A 19,763-nucleotide genomic window follows, 5' to 3' on the forward strand; every position below is an offset into this window, starting at 1 on the left:
ATTTTATACTGCACTCATCACTTTACAGTGGGGTAGGATACTATGTGTCTCTTTAACTTTGTTTTTGGTAACTGTGGTTCTTGTATGATGTGTCCAAGACAGACTTGTGGCAGCAGATATTCTTCTCGTTATTCTCATGTGCCATTATGCATTTTACTGCTTCATAACTTTGTTTTTTTAGTACAATATACTCTAAAATAGCCTTGCCACGAGATTTACGCCTGTACATTGGGCATATTGTAATTTGGCTGCCTTCCTGCCCATTCAGGACCGGATTTGCCATATATTGTAAATCATTTCTGGGGAAGGTTTCAGCTTTCTCTGGCAATCCGAAAGTGTGCGTTTGTCCACATCCATGCCAAAGTGTGTCTGTTACTGGGCAGATGTGGTGGCCAGAAGAAGTCTATGATTGGACAGCCTTGCCTGTTTGAATGGTGCACATCCTTACCATTGGTGGACTTGGGGGAGACTCTAACACAAATCCTAGATAAGGGTGGTCTTTTGCAGTCAGTCAGCAGATCGTCCTTGGAGCCAAGACTCCTACCAAGAGGAACATTTCACTGAAGACCAGTAACAAATTGTTGCATCCAATCAGCATGGTCTTTAACTGTCCCAGCGAAGGCCCGCTCCTTTTCTGAACTCCAGATGGCCTTCATCAGTGCTTCGACCCTTGGACTCGTAGAAACTACCAGTCTCAACTCCTTTCTTAGAGGATTCTACCCTTGGGAGCCTTTTTTGTGGGATTCCACGGAGCATCAGTCGCATTCCTGAGTTTATATCTGGGACTTCACAGATCCTCGACTTGTGTAACAAGAGGCGACACGCTGCAGTTGCAGATCTCCAGCACAAAGAGGTGCCTGTAGGACCAGCTTATTTGCTTAGAGGTACGAGAGTCAACTTCCAGCATTTCTTCAAAGTGGCCATCATTGATCTCCACCTGCATTGTGGTGTCATGGGGGCTCTCTATGTTTATTTACAGCATGCCTTATGCCAGAAGGCAAACTGGCACACACAAATGCCAAACAAATACACATGATCAGTACAAATGCATAAATCAAAAACACAGCAAAAAAGGGTAAACAAGGTAAAAACAGATAAAGCGCCAATAAAATAAAACTATTAAAACAATGAAAACATCAGTTAAAAACAGGTATCATAACATCAAGGCTAAGTAAACATCTGGGTCGACCAATACAAGTAAAAAAAAGAAGGTATTCAGCTCCTTCTTAAAGGATAAGTGAGAAGAGTCCAATCTCAGATTACTAGGTAGTTTATTCCAAATGGCTGGGGCCAGAAAATTGAAAGAGCATCTCCCTGCACTCAGAGGTTTTACTTACGGAATCTGAAGCAACTTATCTTGACTTGATCTCAACAATCTAGGACATTGCCTCTCCTGAAACCTTCGATTCAAGTAGATAGGACTTCTGCCAAAAAAAACGTGTGTGTGTGATGGCCAAGATTCTAAAATTCATGCAATCCTTTACTGGGAGCCAGTACAGTGCCCTACGGGCTGGCATGATGTGAACTCTTTTTTTTAATAGACAATTTGCACTGTACTGTTTTGTAGCATTTGCAATCTCTTCACATTTATCTCTGCAGTGCCAACCAAAAGGCTACCGCAGTAACCAATCTTTTCGCCTATAATGGCACATGCAATGGTGGCACAGTTCCCATTAGAGGAATGGCTTAATGTGATTTAGGAGCTTCAGAAAACGTTGATGAAATAATTGCATTAATGTGATACTGCATAGATAATGTACAATCAAGGACAACTCCTACGGTTTTGACCTTTAAGACAGGAATGCTGCAATCAAACATTTTATAGTAGTCGGATAGCTTAGATAACCTTTGTTGTGTACCCACTATTAGCTCTGTTTTTTCATCATTCAGCGCCAGGGAATTAAAACGCCTTCCAGCACTGAAAGAGGCCAAAAAAGTAATTTACTCTCTCAGTGGAGTAGTCACCGGTAAGCTGTATCAGGACTTGTGTCTCATTAGAATAATCAGCATATAAAATATCAAATAGTGGCTTCATAAAAAGATTATAAAGAGTTGGTGACAGGCAGGAGCCCTGGGGCACTCCAAAAGTAAGCTCTACAGGGGATGCCATCTTTGTTTTATAAAAAAAAAACCTTTGCCCATCATCCGGATACAAATGACGAGACCCAGTCTGCCGGTTTTACAGATAACTGAGCAGTAGATAACCTATAGTAGAGAATGTTAAAATCAATCAAGTCGAAGGCTGCAGATAAATCCAGTAAAATCAGCAACTTCTATCATCCATAGTTTCAGCTCATTGTTTTGAAATCAAGAAGTACAGACTCCATGCTGTGGTAGGCTCTAAATCCAGATTGCGTAATGCCAAGAAGACTGAATTCTTCTATATGATCTTGTAAATGCAAACATGCCACAAGATCCAGAATCTTTAATAAAAAAGGTACACTAGTAATCGGTCTGTAATTCATGGGCGTATTGGGGTCCAAAGCTGTTTTATTATAGCAATGGCGAAATCCATGCATGGTTAATGCAAGCAGGCACAGCAGTAGATACAAATGAATAATTCACTAAATTAGCAATCAATTAGCCAATATAATGCAATTCTTAATAATTGTGGATGGACATGGAGCATCTGGGCAGTACGTAGGTTTCAACGTAGAACCACATTCATTACTTCAGCCACAGTTACTTCCTTAAAATCAAAAACAGGTGGAGCAACCCGGACAGATGGTAATAAATCTGGGGAGGTAACATCATCTTTCATCTAATATCCGTTTTCAACAACCACACTTTCTGAAAAAGTGCCTGTTGAATGCTGGTACATCAGTCATGATGCTTCTTAACAAATTCTAAAGTCTGAATCTGGGTTCTCCAATTCTCTTAGAATCGTAAATAATTCTTTAGAATTAGAGGCTGCCTACACGATTTTTCAAAAATTCCTGTTTAGCTGAAACAACCAAGCTTTTGTATCTCTTAGCAGTAAAGGCATACGTTTCTCTATCGATAGAAGACATCCTTTTGCAAACATCAATAAGAACGTTTTTTGGGCTCATAGTGCACAAAGTTCCCTGAGTATACCAGGTTTGTGCTAGTTTATATTACAGTAGATTTAAACAACCTCACAGGTGCAATAGTATCAAGGACTAAAGATAACATTTGATTGTATCCTAAAGCTAGGACCTCTGGAAAAGAGCTCTTAGACGTATAGTCACAACCTGCACCCAGAAAAGGTTTCATAGTTATTTAGTCATTTTGCATAGGTTCTGCCTTTCCCTCAGCTCCGGTTGTGGGAAAACCCATAGGGGCTAGCCCCACAGTAGTAACAAACCCCCCCCCAAAAAAATACTGTGACGGTCATGGTAAAATATCAGTTTCAACAGGAATACCATGAGAACTTATCCAGTCTAAAATATGCCCGCCATTATGTGTAGGATTTAAAATAGAAAGTCAAAAACCCAAATCTAAAAGTTCCTGATTCATGAATGCAGCCTTAGAATCTGGACTATCATGTAACCATAGGTTAAAATCACACAAAACGATGGCCTTAGTAAAGGGCCTAACAAGGAAAGGACAACAGAAATCAGCGGTTCCTCAAATATATGGAGGTTTGTAGGATAAAATAAAATTATAAAACATTTTGGGGCTGAATCGTAACTTAAATAGCACTTCTTCACCATATGGAGATTCAATCTCAAGTCAGTGAATATACAAGGATGTGCGATAAATAACCACCACCCCACCACCTACACCAGTGGTTCTATCATTATGCGCATGCCATATCCAGTCCAATATCATGATCTTGAATGCAATGAGCAACCTCTAGGAATATTTTACTAATTAGCGTGTATTTAAAAAAAATATTTTTTTTTTAAAAAAACTAAGCTGTTTAATATCAGGCCCATTCCTGTCGTATTAGCTGCAAGCAAGCCAGTATTAACATTATCATTTGGGGCATTATGTGGAAAAACCTGATCCACACAAGCTGGGGCATCTGACACAGAACCGCAGGACTTTGCATTATCTGTGTGAAGCAAGTCACTCAAATGACAGTTATTTGTGTCTATTGACAACAGCATACTAGTAGGGGGCCCAACTAACACGTACTCTTGAATATGGGCATCGAATGGGCTTCAACAAAGTGGTGTTTCTTTCTTCATGCCAGGGTCGTCTAGCTGTTCAGTGCCAGGAACTGTCTTGCAAGAGCATGGCCTCAACAATTTGCCAGACCTAAATCCTGATGCCGAAATTGACCTCTGCACCAGTGATACCTAGATGATCTCCAGCGGAATCAAGACATAACATGCGGGGGCCCAGCAGCTTCAGGAACTTTCAACGTTTCCCTGAGAGATTGGAGTACAGGGGGGTGAATAAACCTACCTCTTTCTAATCCCTCCCAGCTGCATAGGGGGTAACAGGCATAAACTCCTTGCCCTACCATGATCAGTGGAGTTCTTGTCAAGGATCCCCGCCTTGGATTCCCCTGAGGTGGCTGTATTGGGCGAAGATCTGCCAAGAATGTTCCTGCTTTTTTTCTTCCACATTTACAGATACCTGCTGGCTTTGCCAACACTTGGTGAGACTAGTTTAAAGACTCCTAGCCTCCTGTAAAATGTTGTATTGAGACTTATAACTAAGGGCATTACGCCCCATCTTTTCTAGCAGAAAAACACTTCAGTGTAGTGCCTTATTTTTATAAGGCGGTGCATTATGTTTAAAAATCCTTTCCTTCTTACATAATAGTTCTCCAATTTGGTTATGTAGTTATTGTTAATCCATATTGAAGTCTTTAATAGTGCAACAACCTGAGTTTTTAGATACTCTTATGGAGATTGCAATGCGTAGGTGTGAAGAAAATAACTGGGAATATTTTGTTACCTTGAGATTGCAATTGTACATGTAATAGTTTGAATTCGTCTAATAAAACTAAAAAAAACAGTACACCTACAAAGGTGCTAAGTGGAGTTTATAGCTTATTAGATCTTATGATGTGAGGTTTACAAAACGTTAACAGTAATGTCTCCTTTAGCCCAGGGGCTTGTTCCGATGGCTGGCTGTCCTTGATTTCTATTATCCGCATTCACCCGGCGGAAGTCTTTTTGCGGCTGCTCGGCCGGGGTCCTGGGGATTGGCCTCTACAATATCATGTGCCTATGTAGGCCCACACCTCCGAGGAGGTGCAGTGGACGGGCGCAGCAGGCTCACACATTGCGTCAAAGTCAAGCCCGTCTGTGCCTGTCCAGGGCACAGGAGGCTCTTATCTCTGGATGGTCCAACCTCTTTCCCATTGCACTGTTTATTCACGTAGTCAGCTGCTCCTGCTTGCCCCTGTGGCAACAGCACTTCCAGAAGGTTGTGTTGTGCAGGAGAGGTTAAGTGACCCCCTTGTCACCTTCCCAAGTCTCCTTGAAATGTCTGCTCCTGAATGCTCGGTCACTGCCTGCCCATCCCTCTCATTGCCATGACCATCTTACTGATTTCTCACCGGTTTTCACTTGTGTCACAGAGACCTGGCCCTATGAGGCATGAGGTCCCATTTAAGCCCAAATGCTTCCACCTAATTTAAAAATTCTGCACTCTGACCGCCCGTGTGGGTTGGGGGGGTGCTGTTGGGCACGACCAAGATGGCTGCATCGAGAGAGCTCTGGTGCAGTTGGCACTAGCTCAGCATTCTCCTACGCATTCTGGAATCAATAGTGCCTGATCATTGGCCGTAGTTTGAGCGGAGTGGCTGTGGCATACTTTGGAGAAAAATCAGATGTGTTAGGCTGCTGCAGCTACGTTTGGTGGGTCTGGGCCTGCGTTGTCCTCGTCTGCCGCATGGGGAGTGGACGTGGGACTCTGTTGGGACCCTGCAGCGGGGAGTCATCTCGGTGGACCACACCAACGGGGACTGCTGCAGGCATTGAAGACCTGTCTTGCTGTGCTGCGGTAGCAGAAACCGCCTGGTGTCCCTGCACGCTACCCCAAAGCCGAGGAACCTGCCCCTGTGTACGCTGGAAGGCAAACGCACAGACTGCAGTAGCCGCTGCGGTCACCGGATCCTTTTATCGCAGAGACCCACCTACACCGCCATTGACGGTTGACCAGCTGTCATACTGGATGACTGCGCCTGCGGGACAACCCGACACAATAGGTGCACCTCTGCCTCACATCGTTCCTTATCGGGGGAATCGACGGACCTGCTATTACAGCGATAGCCTTCCGCTGATGTTGCGCGGCCAATGCCAATAATATGAACGTTGGTTGATGCCCATCCGGACCTGTAGTCACCTGAAGGCCAGCTCTCACTCTGCTAACCACATCCTGTCCTACATTTATGTGCCTATAGAATGCAGTGGGGGTGACGGACAGTACTGGTGGCTCGAATACTGAGGGCTCTGATTACTCCCCGAGGCCCAGCCCCGAATCCCAAGAGCCTAGCGAGCTCCAAAAAAAGAAATCAAGTACATGCGAGAGGGATTCACCACTTTACATTCGAAGCTCAATGACATGAGCGGCACAACACGTATAGACAAAATGGATACCCGCATCATTGAGGTCAAGAATAGGGTGGGCACTGCTGAGGATGAGATGAGCCCATTCAGAGCGGTTGTCACGTCTTTACAAAGCAGGTGCAGGACATCAACAAGAACAATGAAATAGCCTACTAACTGACAGACCTAAGCCCAGCAGCGCAGATCTAAAAACTAGATGGGAACAGGAGCTCACAAAAGAATGGGAAAGGGCTTTGGCATTCCCCGGGGAGGTATCCAGGAATGCCCGGTTTAGACGAATACAACTTAATGTGCTACACCGCACATATATGACTCCACATAGAATAGCCCAGTTCAATAAACAGGCCCCCCACAAATGCACGTGTTGTAACTCGGAAAATGCAGACCTAGGACACATGTTCTGGACCTGCCCCAGGGTGCACCAGCTCTGGGCAAGAGTTGAGCAAACATGCAGGTCAGACGGCATAACCAGGTATAACTGGTCCCCTAAAGAATGCCTGTTGGGCACGTATCCTCGTCTAGCCAAGATAAAACACGCAACTAAACTCATGGAGCTGGCCTGCGTGTTAGCAAAAAGAACCATCACAATGGCCTGGAAGCGGGCAAATGGCCTGCAAAACTCAACATGGTACAGGGAAATGAAAAGATGGTTCGAGGCAGAAACTCAGGCCTGGGAGGAAGGAGTACTCAGATCCCCAGATAATGCAAGCATGGCACTAGATGCATGGAAAACCCTAACACACGACCTGTTTCACCCCTCGGACGAAAAACCGCCTTGAACAGACAACCCCGCATATCCCCAATGCCCCTTCTTCAAGGCAGCCACCTAGGCGACGTGGTACATAGTCTGCCCACTCCTCCCCCCTCTCTCCTATCCCCCTCCATCCACTTCCTGTCACCCCAACCGGGCCCTCCAGATGCCCGCCATACCCTTCCAATCTGAACAAGAGCTACATACAGGAGAAAACCGCAGTTCAATTGCATTGTTTGGTTATATGTTGTGTTTAAACATTATTAATGGTATTCAATCCTGACATGATGTTATGCCTGTAAAATAAGAAATGCCAATAAACAAATTTAAAAATAAATAAACCAACAAGAACAATGAAGACTTAGAGGCCAGATCACGCCGTAACAATATAAGGATCATTGGTGTACCGGAGGACACCATAGAGGGGTCAATGGAAGCTTTTGTGGAACAAATGCTGATGACCCTGCTGGACAGCCCCAGGCTATCAATGCAGTTCACCATAGAGCGCGCACACTCTACCCTGGCCCCATATGCTAAACCTGGGGCCACCCCCTCGCCCTATAATTGTACAAGTGTTAAATTACCGAGAAAGGGATGCACTGCTCTGCACTGCAAGAGCTAAGGGCGAACTACTGCTGGGTCCATCTATATCCAGATTTCTCTGCATCGGTACAACAGGAGCGTAAATAATTTCTTGCAGCTAAGAGAAGACTACGGGACAACATAAAATATGCTATGCTCTACCCCTGCCAAACTCTGTATGGAACACGAAGGCAAAGTATTTTTTTTTTACATTAACCGAGGAAGCCATGCGCTTTATTGATGAACACAACCCTGGGTGAGGATGGTGGCCGCTTGGCCCTGCTGAAGCTCACCGGCAAATCCTGAATGACACATTGGAAAAGCAGCAGCTCTGGGTGACACACTGGGTTTTTTTTTCTTCCACTTGGGTTTTTTTTTCTTCCACTTACTGTGTCTGGACTACCTCCCAGGCTGCTATAAGACCGGAAATCCACTGTTTAGTAAATTCATAGTTAAGCCAGCTACGCTGCGCGGGAAGCAGTCGGTGCACAGCCACCCCCATGCAAGGCTAGAAACGTTGTTGGGTTGATTATAAGAGGGATGTCATCTCTCTGATTGGGAAAGGGATGGGGGTGGGGGAAAAGTTCTAAAAAAAAAAGTGTTTGACAGAGTTCCAAGATGGCCGCCTAGTGCTGAACATCGTAACCCCGGAGCTCCCGACCTGTGAAATGCCCAAAACGGCTGATTGAGCGTGCCCAGCCCTCCCCGGCCCGAGCATATCATAGAGTCCGGCGCGGAGACGAACCGGAGTGCGGCATTAGAGTGTGGCGGTGTCTGGAATGGTGGCATAGCGGTGAGGGAAGGAGACCGCGCTCTGCCTGCTGTGGCGTGGAGTGCGGCCATTGTCTGTGGGGGAACCCCAGGCGTTCGCTGCTGCCTGCGCTCGGGTTGACTGAGGTGTGCCTCTGCCATCGGGGAGCCGGCCCAACGGGAGAAGTGGGCGCGGACCCTGGAGCTGTGGATGTTGAAAGTGCAGCGGAGCGCCTTCCCCGTGTAGCCCAGTGCACCCGCTCCCTGCTACTGGGGCCGAACTGTTGGCGGCGTGCGGTTTGGTGGGGGGGCACCTGAACCGCTACTCGGAGTGCTTTCGGCAGCGCACAGCGCCGGCCCCGGATGCAGCTTTCCCCCGGAGATCCCGACTATTGTGTCGCATTGGCACAGTGTCTGCAGAGGCACTCTGGCCCCTGGACCCGCTGAGTTCAGCATGGGGAGCCTGCTCCGACCCTCGGGCCCCGGTACATCCAGAAGCCGCTTTTTCGGAGGACTTGGGGGCTCAGACGCTTGCTGTGGCATTGGGAGTAGTCTGGGGACTGCTATTTAATAAAGTATGTGTCATGATGCCTACTCCCGGGCAGCTGGACCAAACCCATCTGCCCGGGAAGCAGGCATCCGGACATTTGTTTAAACCTCAGAAGCACCGGCTAGGGGTTATCTGGGTTCAGTCCTGGCGCCTATGGTGCCAGGCTCAGTCATCATTTACCTCAGGCAGACCATGCTGCACATGCATCCAGGCCAACGTGAGACCTGGAAGGAACTATTTTTCCACAAGGACTACTTTTCACTCTGGTGTGGTTCTAGGGACTTCTTACCTGGGACTACTTTTTGAAAGCTATTTAAGCCACGCCCGATCTGCAACACACGCTTTGCGTTATTCTGCATTTAGCAGCGTAACGCTCACCTTGTCTGCAAACCTGCATCCAGCCACGCCCGCCTCGAACACGGAGCCCCTAGGAGAGAAAGGAAAATAGGAGAAGAGGTTAGATTAGAGACTTTAACCCGATTCATCACCTGATTTCGGATCTTGCATCACTCCGAGCCTGAAGGGACATTCTTCCGGCACGCGTCGCATCCCAGCTGCAGCGCCGCTCAATTTTCACAGCCCACAGCATCTCCGACTCGGCGCTGCCTCCGTCACCTTTTTTCGGTGATTTTCAACATCTGGGGGAAAGACAAGAAATAGCGAGGTGAGCCTAAAGAAACTAAAAAGACAATCACTTATATTTCAAGACTTACCTGATTATCACCGGAGGCTTTATCCTTCAATACGCCGCATCTGAGAAAAAAGGAAGAGACAGTGAGTTAATCTCACGCACCTTTACAGGATAGTTTGGGTGATACAGACTCTTACCTGAATGCCGCCAGCAACCTCGAGACATAATTTGCCGCCACAAATCAACAGGGAAGTGCAAGAGTGAACATTGGACATTGGACATTTTGAACTCTTTAAACTTGGCAAACTCCGGACTCAATAATCATTCAGAACTCCAGCACCTAAAACCAGTGAAGTAACTGGTATCTACGCGCCCCTGCATGCCACGCAGGATGGAGAGCTCACCAATCAAAAACATAAGGTGAGGACACTGACTGGGAATATCAGAGGTGGTAAGTGGGGAGAACGGGAGCAGGGAGGGGGTCTGCATTCACACCCACGGGTCTAAATACCTTTCTCCATCTACAGGAGAATATTCCTACGAGTCAAGCTCACAAGACTAAGGGGGTCCGTCCAGACGGTCGTCTTTGCCCTATGCTTCACGCTGGTGGATGCCGCAGCTGTCCGGGTTCGATCTACGCCCCTGTGGGAACCAGGTGAGCGTAACAGAACGCGAAGCCTACCTAAAAAAAAAACACCTGGGCGTTATGGAAACCTCTGAAACCGACCAACTAGCCCAACTGTTAGGGGAATTTAGGGCAGAGGTGCACTCTGCACGCCAAGAGACTAATGCCCTCAGGAGAGAACTTATTTTGTCAAAGGAACGCACTGATGATCTTGCTAGACAACTGCTGCAAAGCCAAGCAGGCCAAACACCACTACCTGGACTCGGAGGGAATCCAACTCCTGTCCCTTCGAGCAATCCTGTGCAAGTGGTTCTACCAGGGAGCATTCCTTTAGCTCCACCCAGGCCTCCAGATAAGGTGCGTACCAGGCCTTTTTACGCATGAAAATCTTGCAAATACTACAGCTTTTTTATTTTCCTGTGTACATTTACACACAGGTTTAGACCAGAGGGCAGTGCAAAGGTCAGGTTACTTGACAGAAACCAGAAGACTTCTTTTGATTTTTATCTACATGGATGTAATTGCAAGCCACCTCTGAAACAGAATGTATTTCTCTGAAGCCGGCTAGGTTTTTGTGATTTCAACATTTAAATATATACAGGAGAGATCAAATGGCCAGACCTTAGAGAAATAATAAAAGGTGTATTCTGTCACAATGCAGAAAGCTGCCGTACAGTAAGGATTTCCATACAGTTTGTGCATGCGTCGCTGGATGTCAAATACATTTTACTCTCCTGCAAAGGAGAAAAGTAATTTTTACTCTTAAAATCACATTTACTCTAAAAGTTTAAAAACAGGGAGTAAAATACTCCCACCTCAAAATCTTATCTGGAACACTGGTTCCACCCGAACGTTTTGCTGGGGACTCAAAAAGGTTCGCCGTGTTCATGAACCAGTGCCGCTTGCACTTTCTATGCAGACCAGGAGCTTTCCCAAATGACCAAGCCAAAGTGGCCTTTGTACTGTCGTACATTAGTGGCAGCGCAGCAGATTGGTCAATCCCTGGTCAACCAGGATGACCCGCTTCTTCGGGATTTTCAAGGTTTTCAATTGAGCATGGAAAACTATTTGCCAGACATTCACAGGGTCAGGCCCTGGATAACAAACTTTTATCCCTACGACAAGGCACTCAGGATCTGCTAACCTATATTGCAACCTTCAACAGGTTAGTGGTGGAAACCGGCTGGCCTGAGGAGAAAAGAATTACTTTATTTCCTCGTGGGCTTCGGGGTGAACTCAAAGATGTTTTAGCCCAAGTGGTGAACCCACCCCAGGATTGCACAGAATATATAGACTTAGTAGTCCAGTTAGGCCACCGACTCCAGAATCGAAAGGCTGATCGAGCTAAATTCGAGAATCGAGTACTGGTCAAACCACATGTTACCTCCAAAGGAACTGACACATCAGAACCCATGCTCATCGGGGGGGGGTTAAGGGACCCTTAACGCAAAAAGAGAGAGAAAGAAGACGACAAATGCAATTGTGCCTTTATTGTGGGGCTTCAGGACATTTTCTGAGGGATTGCCCTATTAAACCGTCCAAGAAAGTAGCCGGAGTAGCTGTTAGAAATCAAACATAACCTGAATCAGGAAACGACCACGCCCGACAAGCGTAGAGGTCCGCTTGCCGAGCTTGAAGGACACTCAGACCTTGCATCTAATCATATCAATAGTCCTCATAGATCCAAGAAACCCATCACGTATGCACGGAGCAAGGGCATATATCGATAGCGGGGCTGTAAGAAACTATATGGACCATAAATTGGCTTCTAGGATGAATCTATCTCTCTCTAAAAAGACCGCTCCGGATGTCATCACCACAGTCGATGGAACTGAAATTGCCTCAGGGCCTGTAACTCATTCCACTACAGAGATGACATTGCTGGGTCAGGACGGGCATCGAGAGACTATTGTTTGACTTAATTAAAGCCCCACAGTTCCAAATAATACTGGGGATACCTTGGTTAGAAACACATAATCCTTGTATTGATTGACGAGAGAAGAGAATAACCATCCTGGTTTGTGCACACACCTGCTACCCGGAAAAACCCTTGAACAAAGGCCTGGCCACAGTCACTACTCCAGTCGTGCAGTTACCGCAGGAATACCAAGAATTCCAGGATGTCTTCCAAAAAGAACAGGCAAATACCTTACCGCCACACAGATCATACGATTGTCAAATCGACCTCATCCCCGGTGCACAAACCCCATGCAGCAGAATCTACGCCCTCACGGAACCCGAAAACCTGCACCTGCAACAATATCTAGACCAATACCTTGCTAATGGTTTAATTCGTCCATCCAAGTCCCCTGTTTCCTCAGCTTTGTTCTTCGTACTGAAAAAGGAAGGTGACCTTAGAACATGTATAGACTACCGCGCATTAAATCAAATAACTGAAGAACCGATGCCCATTGCCTTTGATCCCCGAGTTACTAGACCAGGTAAAGGATGCTTGCATTTACACTAAATTAGATCTCAGAGGGGCATATCATCTGGTACGTGTAAAGAAGGGCGACGAATGGAAGACTGCCTTCCGCACCAAATACGGATTTTTCGAATATCAGGTGATGCCCTTCGGGTTGTGCAATGCACCAGCAGCCTTCCAGTATTTTATGAACGGTGTCCTTCGTGAACTCATTGACGTTTGTGTTGTCGTTTACATGGACGATATTCTAGTGTACTCTTCCTCAGAATCATGAGCATGTTCAAGCAGTCCTTCAGAAACTACGTCAGCACAAGATATTTGCAAAACTGGAAAATGCGTTTTTCATGCCACAGAAGTAGAATTCCTAGGATTTATCTCGACTCCAAAAGGAGTTTGAATGGACTGTCGAAAAGTGGATGCAATCCTCAAATGGCCATCACCCAATTCAATTAAAGGAGTACAAAGCATGCTCGGATTTGCTCATTTTTACCGTAGATTTATTACAGACTTTTCACAGGTCGTACACCCCATCACAGCACTTTTGCGAAAAAACAAACGCTTCTTGTGGACCGAAGAGGCTGAAAGAGCCTTCCAAGAGTTGAAGTTGAAATTCACATCAGCACCTGTCTTGAAGCATCCACGTCCCGAGCTACCATACATAGTCGAAACAGATGCGTCCAGTTTAGCCATGGGGGCTGTCCTGTCCCAGAAGGATCCTGAAACCGGTCAACTTCATCCTGTAGCCTTTTGGTCCAGAAAGTTTTTGGCCCCCGAATTAAACTATGCGGTTACCGATAAAGAATTGTTAGCCATCAAATCCGCCTTCAAAACTTGGAGACATTACCTTCTCGGTGCTAGGTACACCATCACAGTAATCACTGACCACAGGCACCTGCAGTATTTAAAAACAGCCAAGGCCCAATCATCCCGTCAACTCCGATGGGCGCTATTCTTCGCAGAATTCGATTTCGTGATTACTTATCGACCTGGTTGCAAGAATGGTAAGGCAGATGCCTTATCCCGAATAGGAATGGGAGAAGCATTTTTGAACCCAGAACCAGTACCCATAATTCCAGGACAAAGAATCCTCGGCGTAACTGCTTTACAGACCTTGGAAGATATTCATTTAAAGATTCAACAACTTTTCGATTCAACAGCCCTGCAGAACTGGAAAAAAAAAGGCCCAGATTATTCAGTCATTAATGAGTTACCCTACTATCAAGGGCGTCTGTTTTAACCACACAAGGAACTGCAAGAACTGGTAATCTCCAATTACCATGATGCTTTGATGGACGGACACCCAGGTATTTCCAAGACTGAAGCTAAAATTAAAAGACAATTCTGGTGGCCCACCTGGCGAAAGGACAAAGTCATTTGTGTTGTCTTGTGGGATCTGCGCCCAAAACGAAAGTCAGAAGAAGAAACCAGCCGGTCTTTTACAGCCTTTGGATATTCCGCCTACACCTTGCCACACTTTGTCCATACACTTTATTACAGATCTACCTCCTTGTAATGGGTTTAACACCATTCTAGTAGTTGTTGACCTTTTTTCCAAGATGTCTCACTATATTCCTTTAAAGGGATTACCTTCCGCTTCAATTTTGGCCAAGGAATTCCTTGAAAACATTGTTCGTGTACATGGATTTCCTTCTGTATTGGTGTCAGATCGAGGTAGTCAATTCATTTCGCAATTCTGGAAGAAATGTTGTCAACTAGAGCAAATCGACGTGAGGTTATCTACTAGTCACCATCCCCAGACCGATGGTCAGACGGAAAGGACCAACCAGACTCTGGAACAATACCTACGTTGCATGTTACATCAGACCGAGGGCAATTGGAAGGATATATTATGGATTGCCGAATACGCATACAATAACTCAGTACATTCAGGAACCGGACAAAGCCCCTTCTACACCATTTATGGTCATCATCCTCGAACCCCAGAACTTGATTCACCCCAACACTTGGAAATGCCGGCAGTGACCCATCTGCATTCCACTTTTACTCAAGCCTTTAAGGAAGCAACTGAACATTAGAAAAAAGCAAAGGAGAAATACAAGAAGAATGCCGATCAGCATAGGAGTGACACTCCCCATTATCAGATTGGAGATCAAGTCTGGCTGGCAACCAGACATATACCCCTAAAAGGGACTCTAACATTTAATCCTAGATATTTGGGGCCTTACACCATTAAAAAAATTATCAACCCGGTAGCAGTTAAATTAGAATTGCCCCCTAGCATGCGGATCCACCCCGTCTTTCATGTTTCACTTCTAAAACCAGTTCAACCCGGAACAAGATTAGCCAAGCCACCTGACCCCATCCTAATAGATGGAGAAACTGAATTCGAGGTAAAAGATATCCTGGACTCTAAGATAGTTAAATCTAAACTTTTTTATTTAATCGATTGGAAAGGTTACGGACCACAGGAAAGGTCATGGGAACCCAGTGACCACGTCCATGCACCTCGATTAGTGAAGAAATTCCATCGGAACTTCCCAGACAAACCAGGGCCCAGAGGAAGAACAACCTTGGGAGGGGGAGTGCTGACATGATGCCTACCCCCGGGCAGCTGGACCAAGCCCATCTGCCCCGGAAGCAGGCATCCGGACATTTGTTTAAATCTCAGAAACCCCGGCTAGGGGCTATCTGGGTTCAGTCCTGGCGCCTTGGGCGCCAGGCTCATAGTAGAAATCAGTCCTGGCGCCTAAGGCGCCAGGCTCATAGTCATCACTTACCTCAGGCAGACCATGCTGCACATGCATCCAGGCCAACGTGAGACCTGGAAGGGACTATTTTTCCACAAGGACTACTTTTCACTCGGGTGTGGTTCTGGGGACTTCTTACCTGGGACTACTTTTTGAAAGCTATTTAAGCCACGCCCGATCTACAACACACGCTTCGCGTTATTCTGCATTTAGCCGCTCACCGTGTCTGCAAACCTGCATCCAGCCACATCCGCCTCGAACACGGAGCCCCTAGGAGAGAAAGGAAAATAGGAGAAGAGGTTAGATTAGAGACTTTAACCTGATTCCTCACCTGATTTCTGATCTTGCATCACTCCGAGTCTGAAGGGACATTCTTCCGGCACGCGTCGCATCCCAGCTGCAGTGCCGCTCAATTTTCACAGCCCACAGCATCTCCGACTCGGCGATGCCTCCGTCACCTTTTTTCGGTGATTTTCAACATCTGGGGGAAAGACAAGAAATAGCAAGGTGAGCCTAAAGAAACTAAAAAGACAATCACTTATATTTCAAGACTTACCTGATTATCACCGGAGGCTTTATCCTTCAATACGCCGCATCTGAGAAAAAAAGGAAAAGACAGTGAGTTAATCTCACGCACGTTTACAGGATAGTTTGGGTGATACAGACTCTTACCTGAATGCCGCCAGCAACCTCCAGACAGAATTTGCCGCCGCAAATCAACAGGGAAGTGCAAGAGTGAACATTGGACATTTTGAACTCTTTAAACTTGGCAAACTCCGGACTCAATAATCGTCCAGAACTCCAGCACCTAAAACCAATGAAGTAACTGGTATCTACGCGCCCCTGCATGCCACGCAGGATGGAGAGCTCACCAATCAAAAACATAAGGTGAGGACACTGACTGGGAATATCGGAGGTGGCAAGTGGGGAGAACGGGAGCAGAGAGGGGGTCTGCATTCACACCCACGGGGCTAAATACCTTTCTCCATCTACAGGAGAAAATTCCTACGAGTCAAGCTCACAAGACTAAGGTTCACGCTGGTGGAGGCCGCAGCTGTCCGGGTTCGATCTACGCCCCTGTGGGAACAAAGTGAGCGTAACAGTCTGCATTAGGTTTGGATCTTTGAGGCTTCCGATTGCCCCGGACGGCGTTCTTCCCCTGGGTCGCTATTGGTGGACCTTCCTTTTCAGGGTGGAACTTTTGGATTTCACCGCTGTCTTGCCGGGCATCCGCTCGGGCGGCGAAGGAGACCCTTGCGACGCAGGGACACCATGAGGTGGGTGGCCCTGGGGCCAAGGTGACTGGTCACCGGCTTTTACAAGATTGGGGGCGACGGCCGGAGGGCCCATTGGTCTGGGGGAGCTAGGGACTTTGCCGGCTGGTTGGTGCGTTATAACAGGCGGTGGGTCTGAGTCTGATAGCGAAGGATCCACGGTCTGGAGAAGCATCTGTGAGCATTGAAGTAGCCCCATGAGCTTCAGGCGTAAAGGGGTGGGGGTGACTCTCTCGCGGGGACTTGCATGAGTCTAATTTGCTGGAGGAGACAGATTGAGCAGCCCTCGTTCGTTAGGTAGAGGGGCGCTGATCGCAGTTGGCTCGGGGCGGAGATCGCCGACCGAAGGAGGGCACAGTTTTCCTTTTTTTTTTTCTCTGGCCTTGCTGATCGAGGCTGGTTCTCTGGGATGGAATTTGAGTCCTGATCTCCGCCATGTCCAGAAACAGAGTCAGGGAACCCCCCCCTCGGCCTCCAAGGGCACTGGGAAGGGTCGAGAGACCACCCTGGCCAAACTTTGGGCCACGGACCATGATCCAGAAACTGATCACCAGAAGGATCGTTCAGTGGAGGAGGGGGAAGATGGGCAAAATGACGATTCTGACCGCCAAGACGGGCTTGTTACATATCCAGCACTTAGGCAACTCCTCGGAGAAATGGTGGACAAAATTACTTCGACAAGTCAAAAACAGGTGGACACTCTGAGGGAGGACTTGGCCAAGGGGCTCAAGGATATAAAGCGTGATATACGCATTGTTGAAGAACGAGTGGACACTAATGAACGGGCGATACAAGAGCTGACTGAGGATGCGAGTAAGGCGAGGAATTTCCAGGACACGCTGGCTCAGGCCACCAAGAATTGAGAGCTGCAGGTGGAGGACTTGGAGAATCGCTCTAGGAGAATTAACATACGGCTCAAAGCACTGCCTGAATCAGTACAGGCTCAGGATTTGGCACAGACTCTCACAGCCGTATTTAAGGACCTTCTCGATGTGGACATGGCCGCAGATCTACAGCTTGACAGGATTCACCGGGTGGGTCCTCCCCGTTTGGAGTCTGGCACTAGGCCAAGGGATGTTCTAGTTGCTTTCCACAGTTTTGTGACGAAAGAAAAGATCCTTGGGAAAGCGAGGAAAGCTGGTCATATATATTGTAACGTTGCTGAGATCTTTTTGTACCAGGATCTCTCCCCAATAACGCTTAACAAAAGGAGGCGGATGCTCCCAATTTTGAAATTTCTACGCGAGAAGCAGATCAGGGACAGATGGCTCCATCCTTTTGCTCTGGTCTTTATGTGGGAGGGGCAGCAGCGAAGGGTTACGTCCTATGACCAAGGCCTGGAATTGTTGGGTATTGAGGAGCAGTCATCGGCGGATCGGGAGGGCCTTCCCAGCCGGGACAGCTCGAGCAAGTCTTGGGAGTGGGCTACGGTCAAGCGCAAGCGGTCAAGGAAACGGCCGCCCGGATGGTGGATCGCAAGTCTCCGGCGGATGGGGGTTGGAGGGGGGGGGGGGGCGTTTGCATGCTCGGGCCGCCTCTCCTGATGCATCAGTTGCAACTGCAGTTTTGAATTCATGGAGGCCCAGCTGGGTAGGTCCGGGGAGGGCGCCAGCTGCATAATTTTTGTTTCGGGTACAAGTTAGCAATTAAGTTCTAATGGTTCAAGGCAGGGAGGGATGGGGGAGTACTTCTTGGAATGGGATGGGAAGATCCTGCGTTGGGGGACACGGTTACTTTTTGGGCACAGCTCTCGTCCTTTGGTGATAAGGGGGGCATATTGCCAGCTGGGTCCACCCAGGAAGTGGGTTGGGGCTTGGGGAGGAGGGGAGGGAGAGAGGTTTTTCGGAAGCAGAGGGGAAGAGTGATCAGATTAGCCTAACTGCCCTGAGTAAAGAGTCAGGTATCATGAGGGAATGGGGACACAGTGCGCTAGGCTTTGCCTTTACGAGTTGCACCTTCCCTTAGTATGGACCAACTGAAGATATTATCTTTGAATGTGAATGGGCTCAACTCTCCAGTTAGAAAGAAAAGGGTAGAGTTCTTCATACGTAAGGAGAAACCCACATTCAGACGCGAGAGGTGTGGAGGGTTAGGATCTGGGGTTATGATCGGCTCTTTCAGGCCACACATGCATGTAAGAAGGGAGGAGTGGCGCTTGCGTTTGAGAGATGGGTTGGACCTGTCGATCAAAACAGTACAGAAAGACAATCAGTGAAGAGGTGTACACAGTCGCCACGTTGTATGCGCCCAATAGCGGTCACGATGCCTACCTGCAGAGGTCTCTCGCTCGCTTGAGGGATTTTGCCAAGGGACGTATAGTTTTAACTGGGGATTTTAACATGGCTTGGGACCCCTCCAGGGATAGAAGCAGGGTTCTATGGGGTGCGTCTGGTGGGCCCTCTGGGGACCTTAGAAAGAAAATTCAGGACTTAGCCTTAGTTGACGCGTGGAGGGAAACTCAGGGGGCGTACAGGGGGTACATGTTTTACTCATTTGCCCACAGAACACATTCCCGTATCGATTATATCTGGGTCTCCGCCCTTCTTCTGGGACATATTACTGAGATCTCACTTGGGCCCGTAGCGCTATCTGACCATGCCCCCATGACATTACTTCTGCGTAGACCGAGGGGACCCCCTTTGGTTGTGGAAATGGCGCTATCCCTCTGCCCTGTTTAAAGATCCAGTTCTGATCCAGGAAGTGGACCAGGAGCTGGAGGAGTACGTGGAGAAGAATGCTTGGTAGACAAATATGGTGGGACGAACTCAAGGCTACAATAAGGGGGAAAATCCTGGCAATTAAAGCTAGAAGGGAGAGGGAGTTAAGGCTTGAGGAAGAAAGCCTGGGCAGGAAGCTCAAGGAGGCAATGTCAGCATTGGCCACCAAACACACCCCGGCCGCAGCTAAAGAAGTCTGTATGCTAAGAGGGCAATTAAATCTTCTCCAAACTAGAGCGGCCGAGCGCAATCTACTGCG

At 47.5% G+C, this 19,763-nt stretch overlaps 1 protein-coding gene across 2 annotated transcripts in view; it reads right to left on the reverse strand.

Moving 5' to 3' along the window:
• Positions 1–19,763, reverse strand: part of STAU1 (staufen double-stranded RNA binding protein 1) — a 1,155,286-nt gene that overhangs the window by 363,510 nt on the left and 772,013 nt on the right. The window lies entirely within an intron of this gene.

This window comes from Ambystoma mexicanum, chromosome 3p (genome assembly GCF_040938575.1).
Source record: "Ambystoma mexicanum isolate Mex_15411 chromosome 3p, UKY_AmexF1_1, whole genome shotgun sequence".
Classification (NCBI taxonomy): Eukaryota; Metazoa; Chordata; class Amphibia; order Caudata; family Ambystomatidae; genus Ambystoma; species Ambystoma mexicanum.